Source organism: Camellia sinensis, chromosome 11 (genome assembly GCF_055761805.1).
Source record: "Camellia sinensis isolate YWXY chromosome 11, ASM5576180v1, whole genome shotgun sequence".
In the NCBI taxonomy this organism is placed as follows: domain Eukaryota; kingdom Viridiplantae; phylum Streptophyta; class Magnoliopsida; order Ericales; family Theaceae; genus Camellia; species Camellia sinensis.
The window spans coordinates 162,466,533-162,479,909 of record NC_138971.1 but is presented as its reverse complement, the minus strand read 5'-3'; positions in this window follow the sequence as shown (position 1 = coordinate 162,479,909).

Below are 13,377 nucleotides of genomic sequence, written 5' to 3'. Positions count from 1 at the left end.
CCATAGGCCAGTTTGACATGAAAGAATGAATGGGCCAGATGCCAGTTTGACATGAATGAATGAATGGGCTAGAGGCTAGTTTGACATGAGAGAATGAATGGGCCACAGGCCAGTTTGACATGAAAGAATGAAAGGGCCAGAGGGCAGTTTGACATGAATGAATGAATGGGCCAAAGGCCAGTTTGACATGAAAGAATGGATGGGCCAGAGGCCAGTTTGACATGAATGAATGAATGGACCAAAGGCCAGTTTGACATGAATGAATGAAAGGGCCGAAGGCCAGTCTGACACGAATAAAAGATAAGTGGGCCAAAGGCCAATTGACATGAATGGATTGGGCCCGAGGCCATCCGATGTGTTTGGAACCGCAGTTACTTGACCTACATATGTATATATATGTATTAGATAGAAATATGAATTGGGCCCAAGGCCGTCTGATGTATATTGTTCCAAAGTACCTTCCTTATTTGTTATTATTCACTAGGCTTTTGCTCACGCTAATTCAAGAGAGGTCCAGACCCAGCCTCAGTGAAGTTTGTGTGGAACAACCAAGGTTTTGAAGAGTTAGCCCTTACGTCTCGCGCATGAGACACGTCTTTGCCCTTTTTCCATCTTGTGTTATTTTGTCATGTTGCCGAAGACGTTGGTTTATGTTGTAGATAGTTTTGATTGGCTGACCTAGACTTGAATGATCCTGTTTGTACAGAACTTTATGTTACTGTATTTTCTGATGTGAGTTATTAACATGTATATATATGGTTTGTTATGTTGTGCCATATAAGCATAGCTCTATGGACAAAAGTTTGAAATTACTTCCGTTTGGCCCCTTTTCTCTGATGAGTTATGTCTGGTTTGGTTTGAGGCCGTAGGTAATCTCGTGATTACTGGCCGGTTATGTCCTTAACCCATGGGGGCGAGTTCGGGTCGTGACAATATGTGTGCACAACCACCCTTCTTATCATGTCATGAACTCAAGAGAGTGTAGTTCTCGACCCTCGGGCCACCAATCGCGCATTTCAATGCATGATGGCTGAGAGGTGAAGTTGCACAATTCAATATGAAAATAAATGCACAAGTAAACACATAAGGCCTAAAACTCTATCATGCTTGATCAAGAGCGTCGACGACCGAGAATTGAGATACGTTTCATCACTTTAAGTATGAAACGTCCTTCGTTCCTCATGCTCGGATTAACACTTAATCCAAACAACAATGAAAGCACATAACATGGCATGCTCCATGCAATGTAATGCAACCTTAGCATGAAAACATGTAACTACATGGCATACACAATGCAACTAACAACATAGCATACACAATGCAAGAAATAACATGGCATACACAATGCTAAATGCTAAGAACTAGATGGCATACTCAGTGCAAGGCAATCATAAGGTTCTAAACACAATGTAATGCATGCATGCACAATGCAATGTAACAAGGGCAACAATATGCAATACACCAAGCATGCAATAACATGCAAACCATATACTCAATGGACTTAAACCAAAATGGATAGACCTCAGTCATGCCCAAATCAGTGGCCATAACACCAAAACAAAGACACCAAAAGGGCAAGGCATGCATGCACATGCATTGGCTAACCAAGTAGGCCTAAGAACACAACTCTCAAACATGATGAAGAAGCAATAAACATGGAAGTGTAACAACACTAAAGGCTCTGAAATCAGGTGTGAAATGATGCCAAATCATTCAAACAACACAAGTAAAGCATGCAAGAGGGCCTAGGGCACAAAGCCATTAAAGGGACTACACAAAGGGCATGCAATACATGGCACAAATGATTGAACCAAACATGAACAGAGCTTAAATAGGTCTAAACAAAGATCAAAACATGCTGACATGAGGGCCCAAAGTCCTAGGCAATATGACATACATGCTAGGCCAACACAAGGCAACAAATGCACAACCCTTAGAGGCACTCAAAGGGTGAATGAAGTGGGAACATGACAATGCTACATGCTCTGAAATGAAGTATTAAATGATGCCAAATCATGTACACAACACAGATGAAGCATGCTATGGTGCTCAAAGCATGAAGCAAGCAAGAGCACTTGAACTACAACTATGCAAAACATAAGGCATATGTCAAAGGCAACCCAAAACAATCCTAGAACATGTCAAAATGATACTAACACATGTATGGAAGTAAGCCAAAGTAAGCTAGCATGGAGGGCATAAGGCATGATGCATACAAGGCAAAAAAGGTGTATTGCACTACACCTATTAAGACCAAGCATGGAATGACTTAAGCAACAAAAATCAGAGTTATATCATGGCATAATAACCCCAAAAACACACTGAAATGATAGCTCGCAAGCTTGGGCATGAAGGCATACACAATGACTCATGTTAAGGCATAAAGAACCAACCCTCCAACGCATTGAATAAGTGACAAATGTAAGTGTATGGCCATGAAACATGGACTGAAATTTCATAACAAATGATGCCAAATCATTCAAATAGGCCAAGCAACGCATGCTAGTGGACTTGATACACAAAGCTAACAAGCTAGAATGCATTATAGCTATACAAAGCATGGCATGCATGACCAAAACAACACAAATCAGATCTTAAACATGGTAAAACATGAACAAAATCTTCTTAGAGTTAAGCCAAAAACATGCTAAAATGACATGTCAAAGCATGAGACTCATTAGGCTAGTTCATGGAAATGCACTACAAGTGCATGGAGCATGCAAAGGCCAACTAAACCAAACCTAAACATAGGTATGGCATGGTAAAACATCACCAAATACATGCTGAAATGGCCTCAAAACAAGCTAGAAAGACATGCTCAAACATGAGGCATACAAGACTAGTTTGTGAGATTTACACTACAAGTGTATAAGGCATGCAAGGAATGACCAAACCAAGTAAAAACAGTGGTATGCCACAGCAAAATGACCATAAATACAAGCTAAGATATGGCCAACATAAGCTTAACAAAGATGCTCAAACATGAGGCATATGGAGCAAGTAAACAAGACACAAGGAGAGGGGACCCTCTCCTATTTAAGACTCCAAAACCACCTTTCCACCACTGAAAATCCTCTAGATTTCAGTGGTAGAACGGTCATGCAAAGGCTACAACAAGAGCCTAAAGGGATGGCTCAAAACAAGGCCTAACAAGGCCTAAGAGGGGGTAGATCACCCCCAACAAAAAAGTGACCTTAAACAAACTTTTTAAGCATGCAAAAATATAACTTTTTCTAGTTAAGAGCGAAGCTTAAAATAGTATGCAAATAAGGCTAAAAGCTTAAGCAAGAATGGGGGATTTAAGGGTTAAAGGCTCACCCTTGAAGACCTTCTTTACTACTGTAACTCCAGCAACCTCTTTGAGCTCAAACCAGCCCAAAAACACCAAAAACAACTTCAAGAAGGCTCAGCAACACAAGCTAGGTGTTTGAGTGTGTGTTTGTGTACAAAAGTGAGACAAAACTACACTTTTAAGGCACAGAACAAGAGTAAAAGAGAGATATAGATACAAGGCTATTTGTAGAACTCAAACCTCCAAAATCTGAACCTAGAGGAGGGAGGAGGAGCCTCCCTCTTATAGAGAACAAAAGGCAAAGCTTCTCCAAGAAGCTAAGGCTCAAACCAATCCGGATGGCTCTGGTGCCCTCCAGTTGTACCAGCTGGAGGAAAATATCTCCAAAAAGGTGCCAAAAAGCAGCCGACCACTTGAAGTGGTCGGCTAGCTACTTAAAGCGGTCGGCCGACCACTTCAAGTGGTCTCCCAGAACACAAATTGGTCGGCCATGGGTGGGAGTGGTCTACACACTGAAAGAAAGCCAATGGTGTGGTGGCCGACCAGAAAAGATGGTCCAAAGACTAAGAAAACCAGTTATCCGACCAAAAAATTGGCTGGCAGAAGGAAAAGTGGTCTCCAAGGAGAAACGTGGTCTCCCACCCTTGTACCACCTTCCAAACAAGGAAAACAAGGTTTGTATAAAAAACAAACCAAAACGGATGCAAGACGAGAGATCGAGAGGCAAGGCACGCGGCCGAGAGCCTAAAAAACTAGTCTACGAGCATCAAAAGTGGTACACGACCACAAAAGTGGTCTCCCGGACCACAGTGTTCCTCTAGGCAGAGGCAACAAGGTGTGGTTCAAAAACCACGCCAAACGGAGAACGTTAAGCGGTCCCGAGACAAAGCACGCGACCGAAGGCTCCGAAAATCGAAAACTGATCTCCAAACGGGAAAAGTGGTCTACGACCATGAAAAGTGGTCTACGACCACAAAAAGATGGTCTACAAGACCTCTCCCTCCCTCTGGGAAGAGAAAACAAGGTTTGGTCCACAAACCGAGCCAAAGCACAAAGAGTTTAGAGGCCCGGAGGCAAGGCTCTCAGCCAAAACTCTGGAAAGTCGAAACGAGCACAACATGCACCATCACCGAGCGCTCAATCGATGACGTCTGAGTCTTAAGGTCGGTCAAAAATGAGGTGTCTATAGTATTGCTCACAACATTCATACACTATAATCATATACTGCATTTGATACCATACTCAGCTTCGAATAGCATAACTGATGCAGTTGCCAAATTGTTCTTTTCAGGCCCCATTCCAGATACCAGCCACTGCGGGCGCCTCAGTGGGACCTTCAGTGCCTCCTCGAGCAGCAGGGGGAGCGGGACGAGGGACTCCAGTGCACAGCCATAGCAGACCCGGGCGTGCTCACACCGGGAGTAGTTCGCGGGCGCCTGCCCCAGATGATGACAAGTCTGATGAGGAGGCAGTGAGTTCACAGTCAGAGTTTTCTCAGGATGGAGATGAGGCTGGAGATGGCTCGGGTTTAGACACTGGTAGCAGAGCTGAAGGCGGTGGTTCCGGGCCTTCATTGAGGAAGAAGGTGAGGAGGGGTTCCCACTCTTGAGGCGACTGGCGCGGATTTTAGATGTTTTGTTTTTGCTTTATTTCTCTTTTAACTTGTAATTTTTGCACATTGTACTGCCTCAGGCTGGTTATTTTCTTTAAAGCTTTGTACTTTTGCAAAACGAAATCATGATGGAATGAAAATAGCTTTTGATTGAAAAAGTGTTACGTTTTACATTCGAAGCATTGCATCGCATCACATCACACAACATATAAATGAGATTGAACTTTGTTTGAAAATTGCACACTCGAATTACATTGCCTTAATCAGGTAGTGAACCTACTGACAACTGAAAGGACAAAATAACTCGATAAGCAAAACGAGGACTTGATATGCTAACCAAATGTAAATACAACTCGATAAAAAATATGCAACAACTCGATAAACAAATTGAAGTAACACAGGCACGACTTCACAAAATCGTCACAAAAAGGCACTTGAAGTGGAACAAGACATAAGTTCTCAACACTCCCAAGGCATGGAGAACTCAGAGAACAAAAGGGGAGGCCATCGGCCATAGTAGAAGGTCATCAGCCACCAACACTAGCCGATCGGCTACTAAAGATGATCGGTCGGCCATAAAGATGGTCGGTCAGCCATAAATGTAGAAAGTGCCCAAATTGTTGACACTTGTCCTCCACTTAACACCTTATCTTCTACAAAAGCCCCAGCTTCGTGGTTTCTCCATTTCAACACCGTTTTTGCACAAAATGGAGACATTTCTTGTTCAAAATCTCACAAATTGGATTGCCAACTTGGATGGCTCGGAAAAGCTGAATTTTGGGGCTTCGAAATAAATGCACTATTCACGTTGAGCCACACCCCGCTGCGTTTTCCATTCCTTCATGCCACGACAAGGTGTTGGAACCCGATTACGCACGTTTTTAGCTTTGGCGGACAAGAGATATGTCCCACTTTTGAAGACTTCCAAGCTTTGATGGAGTCCGAACACGAGGAAGAAATCTTGCCCCAATTCCGCTTCGGCCACATCCAAGCCTTAGGACGGATGTGTGGGCTCATATTGCATGACGCTCGGTTATTGATTCGCAACGGGGAGCTGGACATCCCGAGCTTGATTCGTCAATATTCTGATGCCGGTGACCGCGACGATCATCATTGGCAGGGTTTTCAGCGACATGCGCTTTGCTTGTGCATGTTGTCCCATTTCTTGCTTGCCCCAGGCTTCGGAGGATCTAGCGTCCGTTTGATTGAGGTTGCCCAAGGCTTAAAAGAGGGCAAGAACTGCATCGCCATGATGCTAGCTGAGACGTTGATGGGTTTGGACGCTTTCCATCGCCGAGAGACAACTAGATTCGCGGGGAGTCTACTACTGCTGCAGGTAATGTTTCCCACCCTATCTCACATATATTTCTCACATCACTCGGTCCTCAGGCTCGGTTTTTCTCTCAAAATCCTTTTCTTACTTTTCTCTCCACGTACACCTCTCTATTCTTTAATCTCTCATTTTTCATCCCTCCACAGATATGGTTGATGGATAAGTTGAAGGTTGTGGACTCATACCCAGCCTATTCAGCTAGCGGCTATTTCTTCTGGCGACGTCTAGTCGATGCCCCTGATGAGGGATGGTGGTGCGAATGGATGTGCAGTCTATCCGCTGTCAACATTGCTTGGCGCTGTCCCTGGCTCAATCTGCCGGCGATGAGTTACAGCATGTCTCACCAGCTCGGGATTCAGCTGATCGGCCTGACACACTGTGTCTTTTACTTCCCATTTCGATTCTGGCGCCAATTTGGGCATGATCAGACTTGTCCTGAAGAAGAGATAGAGTACCCTGTCGCATTTCCAGTCCAAGGCGCACAGTTAGCTCGGTATGTCGTAGCATGGAGGACGAGAGAGCTTTTGGCCCCCGCTCCTACTTTCAATTGCACCGTTTCTGATGAGTGCATGGCTTGGCTCGATGAAGAGGTGCAGATTGGGCCTACTTTGGCATCTAAGGCTTCGACCAGCTCTGGGAGGGGGCGCAGGAACACCTGACTCGACTATACCCCGAGTTTATTTGCTTTAATCAGTACTTTCAAGCTTTCTTTATGAATGTAATAAAAAACAACTTCAATTTGTATTCAAGAGTAGGAGAACTCTGTACTAAAATCAATGTAATTGAAGTTTGTGGGTATTGAAAATTTTCTGTTTGGTCCAAAAATGGTCTAAGTCGTAAACAGATTAATTTGAGCAAAATCAACTTTTATTAAAACTTTTCAAAACCATTTTCGATATGGATCACAATTGGACACGCCCGAGATCTATCACTGAGATGTATAACCCCGGATCCCATCAATTGGAAAGTTGCCCCTAGTCTGAATAGCACCGCATTGGAGATCACAACCGAGCTCTTTGAATGAAAAATAGACAAAGATGACCAATACGATCACATGGACAAAGTTGATCGGGGAAGTGTTTATGGCTGGACTTTAGAATGAAGTTGCCTACGTATCCTAAAGATGGGAATCAAGCCTTACGTAATTCAATTTAGGTTCACTCATGTATTAACTCTCTCCTTTTACGCTCTAATTTTTGCCAAGGCTGCCCTTTCTGGGTTTTCAAATTTCCGAGCTCAGCTTTTATGATTTCAAATTTTTCATGCTCTAACTTTTGCCTAGGTCGCCCTTTCGGGTTTTCGGCCTAACGAGCCACTCAGGGAAAGCATTTCCTCAACTTGTCCATGTTGATTGGCTGGGAGAACTCAAGGCCATCTAAATCCATCAAAGTGACAGCTCCACCTGACTAGATAGACTTGATGATGTAGGGACCAGTCCAATTGGGTCTGAACTTGCCCCTAGGTTCGTGGATAGGAGCTCGGTTGTCTTTGAGAACTAGATCCCCCAGTTTCAAATTCCTGGACTTAACCTTCTTGTTGAAAGCCCTGGCAATTCTTCGTTGATAACCCTGGACATGATACAGTGCTTTCAGCCTTCTTTTATCAAAAAACATGAGTTCTTCAAACCTGCTTTGCTGCCAATCTGCCTCAGCTATCTGACACTCAGCCAATACCCGTAATGACAGAACCTCAACTTCGATAGGTAGAACATCCTCCATCCCATAAACCAAGGAATACGGAGTTGCCCCAGTAGAAGTTCGAATTGAAGTCCGATAGCCCCAAAGAGCAAATGCCAGCTTATTTGGCTAGTCCCTGTTGGTTTCCACCATCTTCTGTAGAATGTGCTTGATGTTCTTGTTGGCGGCCTCAACAGCTCTGTTGGTTTGCGGCCGATATGTAGATGACTTATGAAAAGCCACGTTGTACTTCTCCAACAAGTCGATCACCTCCTTCTTGAAATGGGAACCATTATCTGAAATAATCTCATTCGGGACCCCGTAGCGACAGATGATGTTATTTCTGATGAACTTAGCGACATGCGATGCCTTCAACACCGCATAAGATTGGGCCTCAACCCACTTCGTAAAGTAGTCTATCGCTACCAGAATGTACTCATGCCCGTTGGACCCCTTCAGAGTGACAGCCCCAATCACATCAATCCCCCAAACTGAAAACGGCCACGGCGAAGTCATGTTGTACAGCTTTGATGGTGGAATGTTCATGCGGTTTGCATAGATCTGACATTTGTGGCATCGCCGAACAAAGCCAATACAATCCTCCTCCATGGTTAACCAGAAATAACCCTGTCTAAGGATCTTTCGGGCTAGTATCACCCTACTCATGTGCGCTCTGCACTCTCCTCCATGGATGGTCTCCATCAGGCGCTTGGACTCTTCAGCATCAACACACAGTTTATGCATCCCGAGATGACCCCTCTTGTACAGTTTACCCTCGCAAACGATGAACTGAGCAGCCATTCTTCGAATTGCCCTCTTATCTATGGCATTTGCCCCTGGTGGATACACTTCTTTTTCCAAGAAGTTCCAGACGTCGTAATACCAAGGGTTTTGATCTTGTACCTCATCTATGACAGTAATCAGCTCGTAGGCCGACGTGAATTTCTGTTCAATGATGATCGGATGTATCCAGACTCCGAAAGGGATGTCTATCATAGAAGATAGAGTTACTAATGAATCAGCGAACCTGTTGTTCTCTCTTAATAGATGGGCAAAATTCAGTTTTTCAAACCGAGGAATCAGAACGTCCAAGGTCTGATGATAGATTCTTATCTTTCTTCTTTAGCTTTCCAATCTCTTTTAGCTTGAGATACAACAAGATTCGAATCCCCGACGACATCCAACCGTTTTGTCCCTAGTTCCAGGGTGGCTTCTAGTCCAGCAATACATGCCTCATACTCTGTCTCATTATTCGATACTTTGAACCGGAGTTTGAATGCTAGAGGTATATGGGAATTGTCGGGCGCTATCAGCAACACCCTTATCCCATACCCGTATTGGTTTGACGCTCCGTCAAAGTACATCGTCCAAGTCTCTTCTTTGACATGTAGAATGGCCTCGTCTGGCAACAGATACTTAACTGGTTCATCCCCTTCGATCGGGGGTCAGCTAGGAACTCTGCTACCGCTCTTCCTTTCACTAACTTGCGCGTCATGTACTTCAGATCAAATTCAGAAAGTAGAAGCAACCAACGAGCCAGCCTACTCGTAAGTGCCGATTTCTCGAAGAGATATTTGATGGGATCTAATCTCGAAACCAGTATTACGGAGTGAGCTAACAGGTAGTGCTGCAGTTTCCTGGTAGCCCATACCAAGGCCAGACAAGCCTTCTCCAGCGGAGTGTAGCGGGTCTCGTAATTCAGCATTTTCTTGCTCAGGTAGTAGATAGCCTTCTCCACTTTGTCCTCAGACTCTTGTGCAAGCATGCAACCCATTGTGGTTTTAGTCACTGAAAGATACAGAATCAACGGTTTCCCAAGCTTAGGCAGTGACAACACAGGTGGGTTCTGTAGATATTGTTTGATCTGCTCGAAAGCAACTTGGCATCAGTCGTCTCATTGGGACTTCTTTCCTTTCTTCAGGAGACCAAACAGTGGTTCAAAAGTCAAGGTTAATTTTGTAATAAACCGTTTTATGAATTGCACTTTACCCAGAAAGCCTCGCACTTCCTTTTTAGTCCTCGGTGGTGGAATTTCTAAGATGGCCGTGATTTTGGAAGGATCAACCTCGATACCTCTCTGTGTGATCAAGAACCCCAGCATTTTCCCTGCTGTAACACCAAATGTACATTTCTAAAGATTCAGCCACAACCGATACTTTCTGATCCTTTGGAAGAATTTTTACAAGGCGGTGTAGTGGCCCTCTCTCTCCTTGGACTTGACAATCATGTCGTTCACGTACACCTCAACCTCTTTATGGATCATATCATGCAAAATTGTGGTCCCAGCCCGTTGATACGTAGTCCCAACGTTCTTCAGCCCAAACGGCATCACCCTATAACAATAGGTTCCCCACGGGGTAGTGAAAGCAGTCTTCTCCCTATCTTCGGGTGCCATCAAAATCTGATTGTAGCCTAAAAACCCATCCATGAACGAGAGCAGCGCATGCCCAGTAGTGAAGTTCACTAATTTGTCGATATGCAGCAAAGGAAAGTCGTCCTTCGGACTGGGTTTATTCAAATCCCTGAAGTCCACACATACCCAAATTCTTTCGTCCTTCTTCGGCACTGGAATGATATTTTCCGACCAAGTAGGGTATTCAGATACCAGCAGGAAACTTGTGTCAATCTGCTCAGTGACCTCTTCTTTGATCTTTAGAGCCCAGTCCCGGTGGATCCTTCGAGGTCGGGCCTCTAGGTCAAGAGGGATCTGGTGCTGTACAATCTCAAGATCGATTCTAGGCATGTCTTCGTAGGACCACACGAAAACATCTTTGAAATCTTTTAATAAAGTGACTAAGCGCTCGTGCTCCTCCGAAGAGAACGTAGACCCGATCTGGACCAGCTGCGGGTCCTTCTCAGTACCAACATTAACTATGGTGATTTTATCAACCAACGATTTTACAAACCTCTCCTGCTCTTGATCAAGCAAATATTGCAAAACTGGAGGAATTTCTTCCTCGTCGTTTTCATCAAAATTTTAAAAATCCTAATTAATGTAATAAATTAAAGGCACAAAAAAGTACTTAGAAGCCACGGCCATACCATTCTCATTAATAACATCCAGTCTGCTTGATTTTTCTGTTACAACAGACTCAAAGGAAAAAGAAAAAGACGACCTACACAAGACAGTGGCATCCGGGTTGTCACCCCCAAGAATACCGAACTCAGGCTCAGACGAGCTGGAACCTGATTCCGGCTCCACAGACTCGGTGGAATCAGATTTTGGCTCACTGCCTGACCCGGTGCTTCTCGATAAAAAGCCCTCCTCGTATTGCCAGACGAGGGAGGGTGTGATGGATGCATCCAGAATGTTAGATGGGCCCACAACCGCTTCATTTCCGATCATGGACACTGAGAAGTTATCCTCCAAGCACTCCTGTACGATCTGAGGATCTGAGAGTAGACAAGCCAGTGCTACCCCCATCTCGATTTCTGTGCTCTCGAAACCCTCATCCTTGCACCGCTCAGCCTCAGCTGGTGGGTCTGTTTGCTCTTTGGCAACATCATCCCCGGACAATTGCAATCCAAAGAAAATCTCAAACCCTGACAAGCGTTGCCTCTCTGCATTTAGCTATGGCTCTGGGAAACCGTAGAACGGGGAAGTCTTCTCCCTCCCGAACAAAGCGTCCATTTAGGGTACCCTGGATAGGTCGGTGCATCAACTCATAATGCTTCCCAGCCTGCTTGGCTTTGGCTCTTCCGGCCATCTCTTTTTCTTTCTTCACCTAATCCTCCTTGGTAGGAAGATAACCTAAACCAAAGATATGTGGGTTATGCGGCACGTCGGCCAATGTTGCAATGCCAAATAACCTAAACTAAAGGTATGTGGGTTATGCGGCACGTTGGCCGATGCTGCAATGCCTTTCCGGCCACTTTTCCCTAAGCCCATCCCGGGCATGTGCTGTAGCTTGTTCATAAGGTAGACAGACTGTGCACTGACGTATAGCCCCTCATCAACAACTAGTATATTCTATACAACCCGAGCCTTAGCTAGGGTAAATCTTGACAAAAACACATCCTCGGCGCCATGCTCAATATCCAGAATTGGTGTAGAAACCTTTGGTGGCAGATGTATCAACGAATTCCCAAAAATAATTGCCACTCCCTTCACGTGGGGGTACTTCAGCATCTGGTGCAGGGTGGAAGAGACAGCCTTCACCTGGTGTAGCCATGGCCGCCCCAGGAGTAGATTGAAGGTTGCGGGAACGTCCAAGACATGAAACTCAATGTCCTATTGCCTCGGACCAACTTGAGTCCGAATCTGTACAACCCCCATCACCTCTCTGCTGGTATTGTCATAGGCCCGTATCACCTGGGCCGTAGGCACAAAATCCGCGGGCTTCAACCTGATAGCATATGCCGTTCTCGATGGACATACATTGATAGCAGATCCTGTGTCAACAAGGACCACCGGTACCAATTTCTTTCTACACTCGATAGAGATATAGAGAGGTTTGTTATGATTTGAGCCCTTAGGCGGCAGTTCCTTGTCAGTGAAGGTGAAGGACGGGGAAGCTTCTCCCGAGAAAACCAACCCTACCAACTGCTTGGGTGTGGTAACAATTAAAAGTTTCGCCTTGTCCATGGCAGAAAGGACAGCCTGACTGTGAACTCTTAAGGCCATAAACAGTCCCCAGATGGAGATGTCTGCTTGAATTTTCTTAAGCTATTTCAGTACAGCCTCCTCCTCGATCAGTTTTTCCTTTTGCCTCTCCGCTTCTTTGTCCTTCCCGGACGCCTCAGGTTGGTCTAAGTGTGGGGGCTTGAAATACTGCCCACTTCTAGTCATATGGTCCACCTCCTCAACGTACCAGGTGTCATCCAGTTGGTTCCGCCTCCAATCTTCGTCGGTGTAGGCAAGACGTAGGTCGTCGTCTTCCCACCACATCCCGTCGGCAATCGACAGATAGCTGTCCGGTCCTGTTGTAACTGTTTCTGTGCTCGCAGCACATTCTGTCCCCACAGGGGCTTTGGCCTTCCTAGCCCTTTCAAGATCCTTGATCTTTTCCAGCTCAAGTCGCTTCAGTGCAACCTGCTGTTCAGTAGCTTCTGTACTCGCACTGCTTGGATCCTGAACAAAATTCTTAGCACCAGTGCTCTTTGGCAATCCCTCCTGATTCTCGGCCATTCCGGCCACCACTGATGTTCTGGCTGAGATACCCTAACAACATCTGGCTCATCGCTGAGCCACCCAGTATTTTCTGCTGATCCATCCAAGTCGAACCAGTTGAAGTTCACATCTCTTGAGTCCTGCTCGTTGAAGAACTGCAGATCTGCAATGCCCTCTTCTAGCTTTGTTAGGTCATCTAACCCCTGACCAGGTCCATCCTCCCGAACCATGCTGATCTCTGCCTCAACTGGAAATTCTACCCTTGGCTTAGCCTGGCCTACTGATATGATGTAACCACTCAGGTTGCACGCAAAGCTCCCAGACCTCTCAGGCTCTGAATCAACATTTCCATTT